Below are 19,066 nucleotides of genomic sequence, written 5' to 3' on the forward strand. Positions count from 1 at the left end.
AAAACAAAAGTGGTGGCCTTGAGGGGGTGAGGAGAGCAAAAGTTATCTTCCAGTGTTTGAAAGTCTGTCGTATGGTAGAGGGATGAGGTTGAGTTATGCTGCTTCTGAGGACAGAATCCAACCCAATAGAAAGATGGTCCAGAGACACAGATTTTTGCTCCCATGGAAGGAACAAAAATTTCTAAAAACAAAGTTCCAACAGTGATAGCCTTGGGGAGAGTGAGCCCTGCCCCTCCCATCTCTCTAGGGGGCTGGCCCTGTCTGGAAGCCTTCACCCAGACCTTCACACAGATATGCTACCTGCCTTAAATGTACAACTCTTACAAATTGCTGAATCCATGTCAGCCTGGCCATCTGCCTATCTCCAGACCACTGGCTTCAGTGAGAAGCTGGACCAGTGTTCTCCAAGCTTCCTTCTAAGGAAAAGACTCAAGACTTCTTGATTCCATTATGGAGCCTTGAATTCCGAAACATTTTTAAAACCAGTTACCCCTGTTTCACAGATGAAGAAATATCTCACAGGGACTGAATAACTAATGGAATCAGGGGCAGATAAAATCTCCCCTTTTATACCTCGATTCCTGCTCACACTTAAATCACTATTTCTACACAACCAACCTCAGCATTGTTCCAGAGCAACTTAGTCCTAACCTTATTCTAGAAAATTGGTCTGGTCCCCAGTGGCCACTAGATCATTTAGCTGAGAGCTTACTATCATTTCTAAGTTAATTTGTGAGTTAATTGTAAATGTCAGGAAGCTCTGACACTGCAGAAAATGATAAATTATTGAGATAAACCAGGGTCAGAAAAATCCCTGTTGGTTGTTGATCAGTTTTTATCAGAAAAATGTGTTGACGTGGGAGGGGGACTGGAAATTGCATCAAATAGGAGTTGTCTCAGAAGACAGCCTCCATTAAGGGGACACCGGATTCTTGAGTTAGGAGACTGCTTTGAACATCAAAATTCCCATACTACTCCACAGTCACCACCTCCATCATGTTTTCTCCTAAATGACTATCCAATCTAGAGAACTTGAAAAAGAACTTGAAAATCTCCATGCCTGTGGATATTTCCAATGGGATGGTCTAAATGTGGTATTAGAATGGTTGGATTATACATCTCTGAACACATATGCATCACGCCTATCGGTAAAATAATGGCTTGTCTTTTCCACACCGCTGTGTTTGGCAGGCCTGTGCCTCCCATTTCTCCTCCTTGCTGTTTGAACTTTGTGGTTCCTTTCACCCGCAAGGTCAAGCCCTTAACATCAGGATTATGTTAAAAGAAAGACGAAAATTTTCGAAGAAACTTCTGGAATTATCAGGGTTACTCCAAGTGGGGACTGGTCCTCCTTTGTAAAGGGAGGAACCTAAATCTCAAGCCCAAATGATTCAAATCCCTACCAGCCTCTGAGTTTTGGACCAGATGGTGCCTCTTTTTTTTTTTGCCCACAACGGCTATCCTGGCCACCATCTACCTCTGACCATGCTCAGCAGCGCCGCTCTCGCGACGTAACTTCATGATCTCCCATTTGCTACTGATTAATCTATGGTATTTTGGAAAATGGAGCTAAACTGGAATGCTATGGTTAACTAACCAAAAGATGTCAAGGAGGCTTTATTTTTTAACTTCTTTTGCAAAAATGATTTTGGAGGGGTAGCAGACTGAAAAACGCTATCGTGACCCATCATACACAGTCAGACCCCTCCCTGAGTGATAAAAGAATCCACTGCTTTCATTGCAGGAATGTAAGACTAAATGTCTTACCTGGAAGAAAACATTCAGTTCCCCATCCGATGAAGCTTTAGGGCAAACAGCAACCAGGCTTTTCTATCCGCTTTTCTCTACACTCAGACACCTAGGTCAAAAGAGAAGTCAAGTTAGGCTGAAATTTGTGTAATTTACAATCTCCTGCCTGTGGGCCAGAGCCAAAGGGCTCTTGGCTACAAAGTGTAAACAGAGCATTGTTGCCTCTTAATGTGGGTAATTGGTCCCAAATGCTGTTGCCACTTTTCAGATCAGACGCTTTACATACTTTTTAAAGGACCTGGGAATTTTCTCCTTTGGCAGGGAAAAGTTTGGAGTGTAACTGTCTTTTCATCAGCACTAAGACTCCTATAAACAGCCAGGTGATTTCATCTGGGGGCCGGTAAACACAGGAGGCTTGGGGCCTGCTCGGGGAGATCCATTCTGTTTTCGGATGTTCATTCATCTATCATTTGCTCCCACACCCGAGCCGACATCCGGGTGTTTACCTAACAGGCTCAGCTTCTCCAAGAGCCGAGCAGACAGGGCCACCTCTTAGAGGATGCCAGCCAGATTTCAGAAGCTGGGCTATGTCTCATCTTGGCATAATGTATTCTTATCGGTACGTTCCTTGAGGGTAACGCACCGTGATGAATTTGGCCGAAAACCAGTTGTTTTATGACATCATTTTCTGGGTAAAGTCCTAGGGATGCTATGCAAGAGAAGCCAGTGATTGTGGTGTTCTGGGAGGTCTTAGTCCAGGATTGGGAACAGTCGCGGGGACTATAGGCTGCGTGACCCCGGACAGGCAACATAACCTCCCTGAGCCTCAGTTTCCATATCTATAAAGTGCAGACGGTAATAGATACCTTGCAACTCACCGTGAGGATTAAATTAGAATATGAATATAAAGATTATGGGGCATTCCACATTATTATGATTATAGATTTTAAATATATATATATATACATTATATATTATGTAAAGCAGTTTTTAAACCATATTTTTTTCAGCCTATCTTTAAGTCAACCTACACAAGGCAGGGAACAAAATTTGTCTTTCCTGTGAAATCTCTTCAGGATTCCAAGAGAATATAGCTTTCATTATGGATCTGGCAAGTCATTGACAAAAATCTGAGTTCCCTTAATTTGCTTTTCTCTTAGAATTTCCTTTTTACCTATTTACAATATCCTTCATGACATTTTTAAGTCTTCGTTTCTCCTCTAAATATTTCTGGAATCCTGTTGAGTTCTACATTAACTAATGTTTCTCCAAGTTTTACTTATTTACTTTTTATTATTATTATTATTTAATCTTTCCTCCCCAATCTCTCACTGGGTCATTCTTGTACTTTTTTCCTTTAAATTCCATTCCAGGGCGCCTGGGTGGCTCAGTCGTTAAGCGTCTGCCTTCAGCTCAGGTCATGATCCCAGGGTCCTGGGATCGAGTCCCACATCGGGCTCCCTGCTCGGCAGGAAGCCTGCTTCTCCCTCTCCCACTCCCCCTGCTTGTGTTCCTGCTCTCGCTATCTCTCTCTCTGTCAAATAAATAAATAAAATCTTTAAAAATAAATAAATAAATAAATAAATAAATAAATAAATTCCTTTCCAGGGGCACCTGGTGGCTCGGCTGGTTAAGTGTCAGACTCTTGGTTTTGGCTCAGGTTGCGATCTCAGGGTCATGGGATGGAGCCCCAGGTCAGGCTCCGCACTCAGCACAGTCTGCTTCAGATTCTCTCTCTCCCTCTCCCTCTGCCTACCTGCCCCCCCTCCACGCACTCTCTCTCTCTAAAATAAATAAATAAATCTTAAAAAAAAATTCTACTCCATTTATCTCTATCTCCTTAGCATAGGGTATCCTACTTACGTCACATTCTAAGTGGAAGCTCCACAAAGACCTACGGGAGATTTGCGATGTCAATTCCCTTCCCACTTCTGGGATGAGGTTAGACAACACTGAGCTTTCTCTACTTGAGCCTTTCCCGTTAAATTTACTACTGTTCTTAGTAGTTTAAAAAACAGGAAAATATCTCTCCCATCCATAGTCTCTAGCAGTTTCTTTCCCCAACAACATGGTAATTCCATTTCCTCTGCAGGGTCAGCATGGCGTGGTGCTGGAATGCGGATATTCCAGAACCAGACATTCTGGGGTTCAGATCCCCTTCGGGGCCATGTAACCTTGGGCAGTGCAAGTTATGTAACTTTCCTGTGCCTACTCTTTCTTATCAGCAAAATAGAGATAATAGTGTTTGTCTGGTACTATTATGGTAAACCAAGCTGAATCACCACAGGTAAAGTGCTTAAAACAGTGCCTGATTACAGTAAGCACTCAAGAAATGTTGGTTAGCAGTATTTTGCCGGGATTCTCCTTTTTAAAAAATCCTATGTGTATTTCACGGTCAATTTCCCCCTCTGTCTCTCCTAAGTGGTCATCTCTCCACATACATCATTGAAAATTTGCTTCATATACTGTTCTTCCCTACTTCTGAACTTTACAGGAAATGTGGGGAAAAAAAGAAAAAGACAAAACAGCCATTGCAAAAACATCTTCTGGTTCTCTTCCCCTGCCCATCATCTATTCATCATTAGCTAAAGTGGGATGAAAGTTTCGCTATGAAGCCACAACACAACTGTAGTTTACCTAAAGTTAGTGAGTCTGGGTCAGGTTTAGGAAAACCTGGTTTGAATTTTCAGTGAACCTCCTTTCTACTCTCAAATGCCAGAAGAGGATTTATAGTTTCAGGTGGATAGCAAATGAAATTTGGTAAGTTCATCTGGGTTTTACTTTGGGTTTATCATTCGAATGAACTCAAATTTCATGCAGCCTTAATCCTTATATTTATGGTTTTTCTGCCATATTCACCTCAGTTGATAAAAAAAATTTTTTTTAAATAAAAATTGAGACACGCTGTTTGGTATTTGAGCAAATAGCAATATTGCGCAATGTATGCATTCCTTTGTCTTAATGATAAAAAAATTATGAGGAAAATATATTTTGGGTAACGTGCTTTAAGGAAAAAAGCTATTTTGGCAAATATTCCTCCTTCTTTCATACTGTGTTTATTAACCATGAAATTCCAAACTGACCAGATGATAATTAACAAAATTATCTATTTCTGTCGACATTTCAAGATCTGCACTGCATCATCTTTTATCACTGGCTCAGTTAAACTGTGACTTTAAAATCAAATTTGTATAATTTAAGCTTTCTCCATTTTTGCATTTCATCCCCCAGAAGTCAGAAACCCAGACTTTAAACTAGCTAATTTCCTCAAATTATAGGCTAGAGGTTTGAGGAGATTTAAGGATAGATCTTTTATGTCAAAATGATAGGTCCACAGTTTGTGATTGATGATCTTGTACATATAAATGATATATGCCCATTAGATAAAGGGGCCTTCTGGGATGAGAAAATTAGGCAAAAGTGAGCCTAGAGAAATTTCTAAATCCTACATTTGCCGAGATAGGGGCAACATGCTTCCAGCTTCTCTTTTATTATAAGATGAAATAATCTTAAATAACTTGCATATAGAGATTAATATATCAATGCACCCTAAAAAGATTATTAACGTAAAAGTGCATTTTTCACTCTAACAGTTAAGTGGAAGCTTTCTAGTTACATTACTTTGAATATCTACTTCGTAATTTAACCAAACAAAGTTATTCTGGAATTAATTTTTTTCCTTAAGAAATGAGCACTAGATAAAATTCCCCCAAATACTACTAATACCTTTTCATAAATTGACCATATTTTACGTTATTTTAAAAATTAAAACCTAAAAACAGAAAATGTCATGGGTTTTTTTTCTTCTTCTTCTAATCTGTAGTCCCCAAATGACTGCTCATAAAAATAAACTTTACAACATCTTTGAGAATCCCAAAGAAGCCTGGTCAAGATTTTTTTGGCTGGAAAAGAAAGCAGTTTTGATATTCAAAAATTTGGCCTCCCTTAGTCAATCCCCAGAAGGGAAAAAAAATCAGCTAATCTTAGAAAGATGGTAAATTTAAGTGATTCTCTAATCCAAGTTAGTCCTCAATCATGTTTTGAAATATGATCAAACAATAAAGACTGGGAAGAGTCATAGAACGTTTCAAAAATAACTCAAAATAGAAAAATTGAGCATTTCTTTAAGAGGCTTTTCTGTTTCTAAATTAGAGGATGAATAGCATCTTACGGGAAAATAGCAAAGTTTGCGCTGGTATGCCCACTTTATGGTAAAACACACACAAAAAAGATCCACTAACGTATTCTATTACTGCACCCTTTAAGACAGTATTAAACATCAGATTTTTGTTGGTCAAGTATTCCAGGTGTCATACTGGGCAGCAAACCCAGCTAAACACGGACACATCCATACACAGGCTCTAACAGCCATCCTATAAACAACTCGGCAGGCACGCACACTCGCACACGCATGCGCACACACAAACATACATCCACGAAACCTGACCAGGCTTTGCTCTGAGTCCCTGATAACTCTGGCCCTAGAAAGAATTTTAATCTACATGGTTTGAAAATAGGGGCCTTTTAAATATGCTGCAAACAATTTGTGATGGTCATCTCTAAAATGCTGCTCCATTATCCTTTTCCATTTGGAATGAATGAGGCTAATTAATTTCAGGCCATACTTGATGAGGTCAGCACCATACGAGGGGTGCGTGCTAGACATTGCTAATCTCTTTCAGCTGAGAGTGATGAATTAAAGATGAAGCATGCCTTTGCAGGCCTAATTTAGAATGTATATCAAAAAACCTACAGCAAATAATACTATACCCTACAACAAAGGAAAACTTGTTCTCTGAGGCTCCCTGAGTTGTGTTGATTTTAAAGACATTTTCAGTCTTCTTTGGAATTCCAGCTGTGGATGGCTGAACCATATCAAGAAAATCAAGCCATCTCTCACACATGGCCATGTGGACAAAAAGTGGGATTAAAGGAAAGAAAGAAGGAAAACAAAAACAAAATACAACAATCAGGGTTTGATCCCCTGTGTATTAAAATTCCACCTACACATTACGCTTTTTTTTTTTTTTTCCCAGAGCTACCAGACTGACAAAGATCCCAAATTAGCAATACCTGTATTCAAGCAGTGACCACCCAGCTCTGCTGGGACATTTCAAAGCAACATGCTAAATGAGGCAGCCTGTTGTTTTTAAAGCAGATATCCTAATGAGGCTTATTAGGTTTTTCCATGTCTCTATTTTGAAAGCCAATAGAGATTGACCAGGTAGATAATGTGATACCTTTTATTAAGCCAAGAAAGAAATTGTAATACAGATGCCTCCAGGCCAAAATGTTCTTATGAAAGTTAAATGCTAAGCCAACTTCCCAGTCGTGAAAAGGGGAGGTACTCAACTGATCTAAACTCTAAAGAGAAGGAATTAGTCATGATTTCTCAAAGATAACAACCACGAGTCCCTAAGGGTAACAAAGAAGGTGGCACAGCCCAGAGACTAGAGCATACACCTTGCAAAAAATATTTCAGCAAACCTAGCAAGAGAAATCCTGATGATTACCCTAATGATTTCGGAATTTCTAACTGGTGGCCACAACAGCTCTGACTCTATCCCAGTAGCCCTCATTAGAACAAAGCTGCTTCGAATTAGGTCCAATTTACATGCTGAATCAATCTTTCATCCCTTTGATTGCTTCTGAAAATATTTATATTTCTTAATAATGCACATTTTGTCTTGCAACTTCTGATGAAACCCAGACAGGGGGTCCCAAAGCAGGCAAATGTATGTGGAAGGGTGACTGGGGACAGGAAAGGGAAGATAAAAAACACAGGTTTTTCCGACTGGGGAACCATTAGAGAATATAAATCTAGCAAGTTTGGTTATGTAAGCATCAGAGGAGGGTTGTAATAAATACAGATTGGAATATTATAGTGGCCTAATGGAGATTACGGCATATTCTTATTATTGTGTGATTCTTCATTGCAGTTTCGACTATTTGGCTGGTTAACTTAATAGATTTTATGAAAAGTTATTGTGGGATAGATCCAGGAAGATATCATAGTGCAACCAATAATAACCCACATGACCCCTCATATCAAAAAATAGAGTAATACTTATAAAGGATATGTGACCAGATGATCTAAAGTATGTTTTCATTGAATAAGGAACATAGCATTGGGAAGATGGGTTTTTTGGGGGGGTGGGGGAGCAGCGGGAGTGGATTCCTGGTTTGGGGGGCTGAGAGAAAAGGAGCCCACTTTCTCCCTGTCACCAGTCAGCTGGGTGACCTTACATAAGTCCCCTAACTGCTCCAGACCTCGGGTTTTTCTTCTTCTATCTGGGACAGTTTTTCTTGTAAGTTTTAAATTGTATGGTTTTCTAAAGAATGATCATTGTCTTAAGTATTCACTGCCCTCTGGAAGCAGAGAGGAAGAAAGCACAGATCTTGTCTGATGTTAAGTGTCTCCAGTCTGAGGGATGGGGGCCATACCTTCTCAAAGTGCCCTACATGTCCCTCATCCCCACTCACCTCTTCAAACATGGCTGCCATTTCTGTTCCTCATTTTTTCCCCCCTAGGCACCATGACAGAACAAAGCACCCAAAACCAATGCCTATAGTTTCATTGACTCCAATCACCCCATTTTAGAGATGAGGGACATAAAAACCAAAGACACTGAAGTCACACAGTAACTGGTAAAGCTAGAACCTAAACCCAGGTCTCCTTGTTTCCAAACCAAGGTCTATTCGGCTATGACAAACTGCCTCAGAGTCTGAGGGATTTTTAGATTCCAAAAATAAGTGGGATTTCTTGTGACTACCCCATACTACTGAAGACTCCTTACAGTTAGGAACAGAAGCATAGGAGAGGACAGTGGCTTTGAATGTAGGCTTCTTGGACTTGAATAACTTGTCCCCAGTGTAGAAGCAATGCGAGTTTCGGGTGAGTCCCTAAACTCTGTGAGACTCTGGGTTTTTGTTTGTTTTTTTTTTTTTTCCCCGCTTGGATAATGGAAATAATAACTGTATCTACCTCAGAGAGCTGGATAGAGATTAAAATGAATATATTTATATGAACGTATTGAGATTAAATGAAGTGGCATATATGTTTCCCATAGTTGTGGTCTATAGCAAATGTTACCTGCTATTCGTTCCATCATCATCATCTTCTTCATGTACATAATGACTAGCAGTAAAGAGACACTGAAAGGTACCTAGGAAATGTAGTTATGAATTCTGGCTGAGCTCCTGTTGGCTCCATGCCTCAGATAACTCTCAGAGCCTCAGTTTACTCATCAGCAAAATGGGAATTCAAACCATCTGCCTGTGAAGAACTGCAGTAAAAATCAAGTGGGTTATGCACACAAGATAATTTTTAAGCAGGTAGAACCTGATAAAACCTCATGGGTTCATGGTTCTATTAAAACATTATTCTTCCTAGGTTGGAAACCCTCCGGATGCCTGGAGTTGGTTAACAGATAATAAAAGAGATAATGCCACTGTTTTACTTCTCAAATAAGCCACCTTAGACATAAAACACCATTAAATCATAAAAGAATAAATTCATTTCCTCAATTATCACCATTATCCACTTAATCCTATTCTACTGTTCTCTACCTAAACTTGTGGTTCTCTCATAATTTTCTCTTACCAGAGGATTAGATAGCAAATAGCTCACAGGGACGAGTTTAGAACAGGAAAACAGCAAACCTACTCTCCTCTTTGCCTTCCAAGTAAGGAAGAGAAATATCTCAAGGCAAAGAAAATGCATTTTTATGAAATATTAAATGCGGGCTTCCAAGAAGCCTTTATACCCCTGTTAAAATACTATCAAACTTCGCTATTGACTAGCCAGCTGTCTGTTGCATGTGAACTTAAAAACGTATTCATTATTGAGATATAATTTTGTTCAAGCTAAAGAAGCATCATGGGCTTGGGAATTGTTTTCTGAGTGGGATTATTAAAGGGTTTGAGGCCTAAAGGTGTATGTCTATTTTAAAAAGAAATTTTCTGATTGCAGATAACTTCTCAATTTGATTTAGTGTCGAACGATAGTGATGGGGTTGATAAGTGAGCGTTCATCGGTAATTCATCTTGTGCTGGTAGAAATTTACAGCAAAGCAGTGCTTTCCCACCAGTGACAAGCCCTATTAATCTTCTTCAGACACATTTCAATAGGTGTCCCCATCTGTGGCCAACATCTAAACACTCTGGCATCGCCGGTGACTTGAAGACACCTTCATTTCAAGTTACACTACTGAAAATGTGATACTAGATTGTACTCTATTTTTTAACCTAATTCTCTCTCTTCATTCAATTAGCCTTTCTTGCCTGGATTTTCTGCTCATGTGTAACATCATTTCCCAGGGAGAGCTCTCAAAGATTTGGTTTCTTAGAGATGCGCAATCTCCTCCAAGGTTAACAACCAACAACTTTTTTACAAATTAAAATTGCATAGATCCCAGTCCTGACAGTCACTGGCCTCTGATTGCATATATCCTTAGAAAGTAGAACCTGCTCAAAGAAAGCCTGCCTGTGCATTTGAGAGGGCTTAGCAAAAGGGGGGAGGCCATAAAATCCATTTGTGTTCATATTCGGAATGCAATTTATTATCCTGATCTATGATGTTTAATTTCAGTGCAGGAGAATGCTGAGAAAAGGAGAGGCAATTAAGAAAAGAGGGTGATGGAAATGCAGCCCCGCGTTCAAATAGCCACATTTACTCAGCAGATTCAGTCCATAGGATAAACCCCCTCTCCTGTTCCTTTGCATCTGTTGGGGGACCTCCCGTTAGGGAAAGAAATGCAATAATCACTTTAGGGATAGATTATTTCTCCTAAATTGCCTTTATTCTACAGGCAACATGCTCTATCTGGCTGCAAGTTTAGTCCCGGCAAAAAATGTGGAGGGAGTGTTTGATTTTGGATTGCACCTAAGTGCTTTTTTTTGTGCCATTTTCAACCTCATAATGGGTTTGGTCTTGCAAAGAAATAGGATTTGAACAGCATTTTTCTTGTGCACTTTAGAAACCTTTCAAATGAGAAAAGTCCCTGACACATTCTTACTTCAGAAAGGTTAGATACACCTGCATAATGAATGGAATTATTCTTAACTTCATGGAACTTTTTGTCCATATGTGATCTGAAATATATATGTGTTACTCATAAGTGTGTGTGTGTGTGTACGATAAAGATATGCATTCTCAAAAAAGTCTCCCTCCCTTCCTGAAATTATTCTTCTCAATGATCCTTTAAGTTTCTTATAGATCTCAATAACCTTATTGTAGGTGGCAAGTTTAAATGTGCCATATTAATAAGTTGTTATCCAAGACAAATTAAGTCCTTATGTGTCAAAAGCACTCGGCACTGGATTATCTACAAGACAAGTATTTATTGAGTAAATGTTCAGTCCAATTTCATTTTAATGTGGCTGACTGTATGTTTCAGCCTCTTAGGCAGAGATAAAAACACTCAGACCTATAACTGTTTGCAACATTACACCTAACTTGTCTATTTCTATTATTGTCTCCTAATTTAGAATATGGAAAGAAGGCTTTTTTTGGGGGGGGGCGGTTGTTGTTGTTCTGAAGAGCAGGGAGAGAGAAAAAGGGCTGGCATTCAGCCTAAAGAGAAATCATTGAAACAAATTAATCCTATGCCGTTTAAATTGACATGGTAATCCATCATCAGAGAAGGCAAACTCTGAAAGCAATCTAGAATCTGCCCTGCTCTTTCACTGGCCCTGGAGGCACAAAGACAGATAGTAAAGGGGGGGGGGGGATAATAAAAGTTAGGAATGACTTAGAAAATAATAAAATTGATTATATCAGCTCTCACTGTCCAGCCTCTGAAAACCTCCTTTGGAAAGGCGAGGTTAACTTTCAACAGTTGCTTTCAAAGTTTGCTTCTAAGTGGTAGGTCATCTGCAGTGGAGTTCCGACAGTTTGCCTCCTTCTCAAGGCTGCCAGGTTGCTGACTAGTGTAACCGCAGCCTGCCGCATTTAAAAAGTAGACCAACTAGGAGCTCTGGCAGGACCCACACTTACACAGAAACTTTCCCTACAGTGGTAAGGGGATTCTTATGTGGGGTTTAGGATTGGGATTTGTTTTTGTGTTTTGTTATTGTTGTTTATTGGTGGGGAGGAATGGGAGGGAATCTTTTTCTTCTTCTTCTTTTTTTTTTCTCCTATAATCATCTTTTTTTACACTCAATGAAAGTGCATGTTATTGTAATTTTTAAAGTATAACTTTCATAACATCTTTAAAAACAGAGGCAAGCCACCATGCCCTGTCTCTTATTTGTGTCTTTTATTTTGGAGGCTGATTTTTCTAATCTTCCTTCGCTTCAAAAAGCCTGTGATGATGATATGTTGTTAAACCTTGTTCAAAATTCATAAATTATATATAAAACTGAAGTGTCACATCCTGGTTGATAGTTAAGATGAAAAAAACCCTTACTAAGAGCTCCATTGTAAAAACAGTGTGCCTGTATTTTCAACACACAGAATCCTAAGTTGTTTTTTTCTTTCTCTTTAGTGTATTTATGTAATGTTTTTATTTTTGTTTTTGGGGGGCAGGGGGGTTGCAGAACCTCGCCTCCTCATTATTGCCTAGACATATAAACTTGAACACAGAAATGAATACTATTTTTAATAATGCATTAAGCTATAAAAGCAAGAGAATTTGAAGATTCTTTTTTTTAATCTCAAAATCTACTCTAACAATAGACAGTGTGTGAAGACAAAAACCCAGATACCTTAGTGCCAAAGGCAAGAAGGCAGAAGGACACGAATATAAACCATACCCCACAGCTGCCCTATTTAAATTTATCTAGGATAGAGTTTCTTCCAGTTTATTAAGAAAACTTTATATGTTCCTGAAACTTCAAAGTAAACATCACACCTCTTTTCTATGAACAGAATTTCTATTCACTGGTTTTTAAAAGAGGGTGAATAATTCTTGCATATTGACTAATGCTTTTTAAAGCACGTAAGCACAAAAGACAAATTAAATGCATTTCCAGGGTAAATAGGAAGAGAGTTAAAGGCTCTTATATAAAATATTCATCCACAGCCATGCCAGTAACAATGTTAAGAGTTATTAGCAAAGAAGAAGGAGGTTTAGATGTTTGTGTGTTTGTTTTAAATAGAACCTAGGAAATTTAAATAGTAGTTCTTCAATAACTGAACATTGAATTGCACTTTCTGAAAAAGATCTGATGCCTTTGATTTTGTTTTCTATTTAGAAACAATGTAGGTTTTAGCAAAATAGTGTATGATTTTAAAAGCCATTAAATCAACCAGTATCATATGAAAAGAATCAATGAGTAAATAAGCATTAAATCTTGGAGACTGAAAAAAATTACTGTTTAGCCCCCACCCCTCCACACCCCCCATGCCCCTTACCTCTGACCATGCTCTAACTTCCTTCTAATTGTATGGTAATATGGCAACAAAGTATATGCAAAATGAAAATCTGCATCATAACTTGTGGAGTCAATAAATGAGCTATCAACATACATTCTGCAAAGAAATAGGGTTGCCTAATTTTTTAACTTCCCCCTGACATATGATATGATGTGGTCCTGTCAAGAAATACCCAATGTGACATTTTTCACTGAAGCCAACATTCCCTTCCTTTTATGTTTTCACTTTTGCTTTAAACTGTTTTAAGTGATATCATCTAAATCAATTTACCTCAGTCAAGCACTTCGTAATCTCTTCGATAAGGCTGATTAATTTATTATAAATTGTAATGGACAGATGGGAAAAGTACCTTTCTCTATCCTATATTCAAAATAAAAGGATCAGTGTACATTTTATTTAAATGTTATACTTTGTAAACTCTCAAGATGAAACTTCCTACGCTCAAGGAGCTGAATATCATGTTATAAACATCCTCCTCTTAATTTTGAACAGAAGTCCTTTATTTCTAATGCGTACCTTCAACATTTCAAGAAATCAGCCTTTGAAGAGGAGAAATGCAGTTGGTAAATTAATTAATTAATTATGTTTTCTAAATTCACACATAATGTTTTTCTATTATGGCAGTGTGTCTGTCTTTGTTCATCTACTTCTTTAATTATATGCTTTATGTTGAAACTTTTCTTTCAGCCTTCTAAAAACCAGTAGAATGAAAATTAATCCTTAAATTATTTTCCTCCTTGCAAAATGCACCTTGAGTTTGTGGCTAAAGGAAATTAAATCAGATAACCCCCCTTTGTTGTTCTGTTTGTATTTTATTTAAGTACACTGATGCAGCTAATCAACAATATTAATTTACCTGGATACCTGCCTTACTAATACTTTCGCATTTAAGTGACTGGCACTTGATATCATTTGAGTAATGCTTTTTTTTGACATACCAAAAATGAACTGTCATTTTAAAGATTTCATTACCAGGCTCTTGCAAAAAAGGGGAAAAATATAGAATTAGATGATCTTTCCTCACTCTGTCCACTTCTAAATAAGAGCTGATGTCCACATGGCTTTAGATGTCTTTAGAACTTTCTCATCGGGAATTGCCTTGCCCTGTAAAATTAAAAGCATGTATAGCCCACATGAGACTTGGTTACATGGGCAACAAGGCTATCTGTATCTAGAACCTACTCTCTTTTAATTCTTCAATTCATTGAAGAGTAAAATAGAGGATCATGTTGTTGAATTTTTTAAATATATATTAAGCAAAAGATGCTCATCTTTTGTTTAAATGCCCTGCCAAAGCTGCCAAACTGAAAATTGACATTTTTACTTTGAAGTGTCTTTTTATGATTCTGCAAGGCACAATAGCCTTACCATTACTAACTTGCTTCAGCTTGTATTTCAACAATAGTGATTCCAAGGAGCTCATTCAAGACTCTTTTTTGCACTGCTTTCTGAAGCCAGACCCCTGCATGTACACATGAGTGACAGCCTCTATCTAGTGCTTGAGTATATGAACCTTTAATCCATCATAGAACTTCTAACACCATAAGAATATATACACACCCATGCGCATACACCTTCATGCAAATAACTATTATATAACTACCCATTAAAATGCCACCAGGTTTAAAGCCAGCAGAATGAATATTTTCCTAATCTCATCCAGATTTTATGGCTATAATTTGGCTACTGGCAAGATTCTAAATTAGCTTTTACTTAAATGAAAGAAGGTAAAATATGTAGTAGATTTGGGGGTTTTGAAACCCCCTCCCACGATAATCTCCTGTTGTAGACATGTTAGAAATATTGTTTAAAGTGAGCTGGGTGGTCAGTTAAATGGAAGAAAATATTTCACTACATTATGTTTTCCTATTCCCTAAAGTCCACCTCCATGGAGTGAGCTTCCTTGATGGATGAGACTGTTGTCTCCCTGAATGGAAACCTGCTTTCCTAGGACGGATGGGGGTGGGGGAGACCAGTGAAGGGCAGGGAGCTCTAAATCCCTGCAACTAGAGTGAATTTTCCTTCCCTGCCCTCCCCTCCCTCCTGTCCTTCCTCTCTGCCTTCCTACCTTCCTCTCTTCTTCCCTTCCTTCCCCTTTCTTGCTTCCTTCTTTGCTACAGCCCCTTTGGTATATTAGTGTAGTTAACCTTCGCTCTGGCCAAGACCAAGAAGGGCTAATGGAGACCCGGTTCGTGACAGCCTCAGGTCAGCGATACTCTAGAGCTGCCATCCCAGGAATTAGAGGATTATCAAGGAAGGAATTTGAGGCACCAATCGCCTCACACCTGAACACATCGCTCCAATCCATTAAGATTAATAATAATAATAATAATAATAATAATAATAATCCCTTCTGAAAAAACGGTTAATTGGATCTGAAGTTATATTTCCTGTTGCATTGAGGGGCCAAGCAGGGCAACCTGAACTGAATTCCTCAGGCTGCCAAGAAAATCGAGCAATCTGGGGGGTGGAGGGAGGAGGAGGGATAAACAAACAAACAAACAAATAAATAATCTATCAGCTTCTTCAGAAAGAGCAGATTTTTAAGAAAAGGTCAGGTGCTGGAAAAGGAAGAAGAAACGAAAGAGATTCTCCCCTTTCCTCACCTTCCGCCCCTCCTATTCCCCCCAAAATTAGTGTCCTCTTGATTATTTGCAGCTGTGTCGAACCTCGAGGTTTGTTCACAGGAGCCAGCGAGACTCCCGCTTCTAGAAGTGAAAAGCCATTTTCACGCCAGGACTTTGCTGCTTGAGTTTGGGGAGAAGGTCTCCTCTCCCTCCCAGCGACCCCTCCCCCCAAAGCCTTGCTAACTTCAGCGAGCCCTGGAAGCCTTAGCCCCTCTGCCACTTGAGGCTCTTGCACCCAGCCCTGGGGGCCACAGACCGATTTCCATCGCTGGAGCGTGGCTTGATTCCCCCAAAGCTAATTTCCCGCCCTGGAGAGCACGGAGACGCGCTGGGGGCTCCGCTGGTGTATGTCACCCTGCCCCTGCCTTCCTCGTCGGCCTCAGACTTCCTCCCACCTGCCCAGGAGCCCCGAACCTGCCATCCACTTAGCCCTGTGGTCCGCAGCGGGTTCCGCCACCCGGCGGCCGCCCTAGACACTGGGTGGGTGGGAGGGACAAGCAGCCAGCGGGGCTGGGCCGCTGCGTCCTCTTTGGGAACATCAAAGGAGAAAAGGGACAGAGATAAATCAAGGAGAAAGTTCGGAGATGCTGCGGGTCGCGGCTGGGGCGGAAAAATACAACCCGTTTGGGTCACACCTTTACTCCAGGAGGCTGCCTGGAGACACCGCACTGTGGGGGGACCTGCCACCGTCCCCGCGCCGGGCCTGCGTTCCACTCCGGTGGCCACCTGACCACTGTCCCTCCTAAGCGTGGAGCCCGTGGCTCCCAAGCCCTTGGCCCCGTGGCGGCCCGGGCAACCCTTCCCGGGCGGCGGCCGGGAGAAGCCAAGGCGGGCCGCGGCGGACTCCCTGCGGATTGCCGCGCCCTTGCGTCTCCCGTCGAGTAGGGAGACACGGAGGCCTGCGCCCGGGAGCTCTCTGGCGGTGGTCCGGCCGCCCCCCTCGAGGGCTGCTCCCCCTTCTCAGCCTCGCCAAATCCCTGAAAGCCTGGGCCCCCTTCGTCACCCCGGGGGCTTCTAATCACTCCGTATCGATTTCCCTAACTCTTTTCATCCCGTTGAAGACACATCTTAAAACACTCCAGCCCGGAGTGTGCTCTGGGCTTTATCCACACTAATAAAATGATTTACCCTTCTCTCTGCGCTCTCCTCACAGAGGAAAATCGTTCGAGCCCCGGCTACTTGTGTGTGATCAGTAAATATTTAGTGCGGTGACATCCTCAGCTAGGCTTCGGATCGATTCGGGGACCACCGGGAGGTGCGCACGGTCCGGGCGGGGCCGCGCCGAGCCCGCCGAGAGGACTCCTCCCGCCCTCGCCGCCCGCCGCTGATTTACGGCCTCGGCAACCAGCAAAAGGGGGCGAAAGCGCGCCGGGAAAATTGGCTTTTCAACCTTTTTACTTTTGACATTCAGCCACCTCCCCAGGCTCTAATTCTCGCCTCTTCTCCTTCCCACCGCCCTCCGCCCCCGGCCAAGGGCGCCCTGTGCGCCCCGCGCGCCCTTCCTGCGGCAGCGCGCTGCGCTCGCGCCCCCGCGGCCCGGGGACCACCTATCACAGCCCTGCGCCGCGACGCGGGGAGGCCCAGGCCCCTGCTCTGGGGGTCGTCGCCTTCGGGGCGAGGTGCACTCTGCCCGCCCACACCTCAGAGGGCGGAGAGAGGGTGGAGAGGCCCACATCTCCATTCGCCGAACGAGGAGCCACTCTCGCTACCTTTTCTCCGACCTTCGGTCATGCCCCTATTTCTGAGGCTGGTCCTCGACGCCCCTTGGGCCGGAGGGCGTCGGGTGGGAACTTTACTTTCCTCGCAGAGAAGCTCCCGTTAGAAGCGAAAAAGCGTTGGGCGTGGATGTGTTGGAAGGGGGGCCTCCTGCCCTGACCTTGGGTGCTAGAGGGCTGCGGGCCCCGCAGGGGCAATGTCCACGTCCCCCCGGCCCTCCCCGCCTCCCCTGGGAGCGCACACTCACTGCAAGGCCGCGCCCTGGACCTGGACCCCAGGCAGTGGGCCCGACCCGGACTCGCCTCTCCTTCGGGACCCGCCACCTCGGACGACTACATTGTCCGAGTAGAGAGATGTAAGGGCTTCTAAGGCTCTGGGTTTCCACCGCTCTTCCGCCGGGGGGGAGGGGGGGCGCGGCTGGGGCCTGAAAGACTTCAACACTGTTGCCCACCTGTTAGCGGGCCTGCTCTCCTCTCACCTGGGGCCCGGGACTCTGCAGTTCCCTCGGGCCCAGGGAGGAAGGTGAGCGACCTTGCTGGGTCCGCGCACCCCTCCCCAAAGCTAGCGCCCTCTCCTTTGTCCTACTCCTGATTCTCTAAACTGCCTTATCTGCAGACTATATCTTTATACTAATGCATACTTAATTGGTCCGTCTTGACTGTCCATATAAAACAATTTAATTAGGGTGCTTTCTTGCTTTGGAGAGCAAAGAAAAAAAATCTGCCCAGTGCTTATTGTATTTAGCACCAATACAGGCAGAAAATGTAGCACAAGTTTTTGGTTGAAAGAGCACCTCTGTGCCCATTGAAGGGCGTTGATCCGAAAAGACAGAAAGGACAAGTAAAATCGATTTGAAGCGACCCTCTCTGTCCCTTTCACACCATTCAGAAACTCCATTCCTTCTAAGACAAAGACCAGCGCCTTGGGAATTCTCAGGGAAAAAGAGGACTCCAGTCCCACAAGCCTAGGGCACTTTTTAAAAATCCTCAATATTGCACTTAAGACCGGCTCTCGGTTTTCTGTGCCCCCCGCGTGTGGGTTTCACAGACACCCCCTCCGAAGCGCCAGGGAGTATGGCTGACGACACCTCCACCCCTCTGCGCGTTCGGCCTTCCGGCCAGGCCAGACAAGCCTTTTAGGGTTAGTGCAGCCCTCACCTTTGACCCCCAAGATCGGAGTGACTGCCACGGTGCAGAGTGCAGAGTTACAACTCAGGCCAAAGTTAAAACAAGACCCCCCCAAAAAAAAAAAAACACTTCTCTACTCCCAGCCCAGGGAAACCGGTTCTGGTTCCGCCGCCTGAGCCACCTTACCCAATAACCCCCTCCACCTCAACTTTTTTTTTTTTTTTTTTTCTTCTTCTTCTTCTTCTCTTGCAATGAACTGCCCTAGCCACCTCTGAAGGAAGGAACTTAAGTTGTCAGGGCAGCGTCGCTGGGTTGCGGTGAGTTGTCCTCCATAAGGAACCCGAATGCCAGGTTATCCGACAGGCGCCCAGGCTGGGGAAGGCGGTCATCGATCAGACCTGGCAGGGAAGGGAGGAGGGAGAAGAGGAGAGAGGAGGGCAGGGGAGGAGAGAGGCTGGGCAGTGATCACC

General features: G+C 42.4%; 1 long non-coding RNA gene across 1 annotated transcript in view; it reads right to left on the reverse strand.

The window, feature by feature from the left end:
• The window catches only part of LOC116623825, a 38,602-nt gene that overhangs the window by 17,115 nt on the left and 2,421 nt on the right, over positions 1-19,066 (reverse strand). The window contains exon 2 of the long non-coding RNA XR_004297768.1: positions 1,768-1,858. This is a non-coding gene — a long non-coding RNA (uncharacterized LOC116623825). The remainder of the gene's footprint in view (positions 1-1,767; positions 1,859-19,066) is intronic.

The sequence above is a fragment of the Phoca vitulina genome, unplaced genomic scaffold, assembly GCF_004348235.1.
Source record: "Phoca vitulina isolate PV1807 unplaced genomic scaffold, GSC_HSeal_1.0 scaffold61, whole genome shotgun sequence".
Taxonomy (NCBI): Eukaryota; Metazoa; Chordata; class Mammalia; order Carnivora; family Phocidae; genus Phoca; species Phoca vitulina.